General features: G+C 32.0%; 1 protein-coding gene across 1 annotated transcript in view; it reads left to right on the top strand.

The window, feature by feature from the left end:
• DTWD1 (DTW domain containing 1) overlaps window positions 1–1,978 on the top strand; it is a 59,984-nt gene that overhangs the window by 14,339 nt on the left and 43,667 nt on the right. The gene's annotated exons all lie outside the window — the stretch shown is intronic.

Below are 1,978 nucleotides of genomic sequence, written 5' to 3' on the forward strand. Positions count from 1 at the left end.
ATATATTTTTTTGGTTGAATCATTTGAACAGAAGTTGCAGGCTTTGCAACACGTCATCCTTAAATACTTAAGTATACATCTTCTAAGAATAAGGATATCCTCCTATATTAATAGAGAAAGTGACTTCTCTGTTATAAAAATCATAATAGTGAACACATTTGCCAAGAAGTTAGAGCCTGCCTTTGGTTTTTTTTTGTTGCTATTATTGTTTTTGTATTTTTGGTTTTTGCCTTATATGTTAATTATTCCTCAATAATTCAGTTTTATTTATGAATAACTAACATACAATAAGCTGTACCTATTTAGAGAGTATAATTTCAAAAGTTTTCACATATGTGTACAGCCATGGGATCATCACCACAATTAAGACAATGAACCTATCCAAAACCCTCCAGAGTTTCCTCCTGACCTTTATGATCTTTCTCATCCAACTTTTCTCCCACAACACACTCCTGTACTCTCCAGTTTCATCTCCAGTCAATCATTGATCTGTATCTGGTCACTGCAGATGCATTTTTCTGGAATATTATATAAATTGAATCATACAAGTATGTACTCTTTGGGGTTTTTTTGATCTGGCTTTCTCACACAAAATAATTAACTTGGCACTCATCCTTGTGATAGCATGTATCATTAGGTCATTCCATTTATTGCTGAGTAGTATTTTGTTGTTTAGATATGCTACAAGTAGTGTATCTTTTTAACCTGTTGATGGACATTTGGGATGTTTTCAGTTTCCTGCTATTTCAAATGAAGTTGCTATGAACATTTTCTAAAAAGAGACAAGGATATTCTCCTGCATATTAAATATAATACCATCATCATCATCACTCCTAAGAAAATTAACAAAAATTCCATATCATCTAATGTCCATATTCAAATTTCCCTTATATACCCAAAAATATCTTTTGTAGCTTTTTCCCACTGATGCAGCACATAAACACCTCACCTTTTATTTGGTTATTATGTATCTTTAGTCTCTTAATGTAGAACAGTACCCTATTTTTTCATGACTTAGACTTCTGTGAAGAAGACTGGTCAATTTTCTGAATGTTTCATCCTGATTAGGTTCAGTTTAAATATTTTTTGGCTAGGGTATTTATAGATAAGGATAAATCCAGGGTTGTCTATGACAATTCCATATATTTATTGTTTTGGTATAATTATTAATAGCATGTCCTTTTACTCTCAGAAATGAAGCTGTTTAGCTCATAAATTGTATTAGTTAACCAATTTATAGGTGAAGTTGTATACTTAGTTGCATCAAATCAGGAAGCATATAATACAAGGTGTTCCATTATTTGTGATAACTTTGATTACTTGATTAAAGTGATTGCCAGATCTCTTCACTATAAAGGTTTATTTTTTCTCTTTGTAATTAGTAGTAATCTGTGGGGTGATAACTTTCAGACTATGGACCGTTGCCCGAAAGCTTTTCACCTAGTGGTTTTAGTGTTTATTGATGCTTGCCGAAATTAGTAATTACATTGAGAATTGAAAAAATGGTGAAATTTTAATTATATTATTTCTTCTATATTTGTTAGCTGGCATTCTTATATAAAGAAGAGCTTTTCCTTTTTCCCCTGTTTTTCTTTTTTTCGTCTCTCCACACCCCTTTTTGAGATCACTATGATCTTAGAGATTTTCTTTTTAACTCAATATGTTATAATCTACAAGAGTCACATTTTTTTGGATACTTGAATTGTCTCAAATTTTGCTGGCTGGATCCTTTCAAGTCCTTCATGACATGGCCTCATTAGTCTTTCTGTTTCAACAGGATGTTCATTTGTATGTTTTTCCTACCCTAGACCTGTCACCAATCATTTTCTAAGGAGCTGTGGTTCCTTCATAGAAAATGGTATGAGAAACGAAGATCTTGTAGCTTAATTAGTACTTGGATGTAATTGCTTCAGTGAGCATAAGAAATATATATCATGAGTTCACATTGATAGTTCCAATTCAGATTTAACATTACAGG

This window comes from Propithecus coquereli, unplaced genomic scaffold (genome assembly GCF_000956105.1).
Source record: "Propithecus coquereli isolate 6110/MARCELLA unplaced genomic scaffold, Pcoq_1.0 Scaffold3, whole genome shotgun sequence".
NCBI classification, from domain to species: Eukaryota; Metazoa; Chordata; class Mammalia; order Primates; family Indriidae; genus Propithecus; species Propithecus coquereli.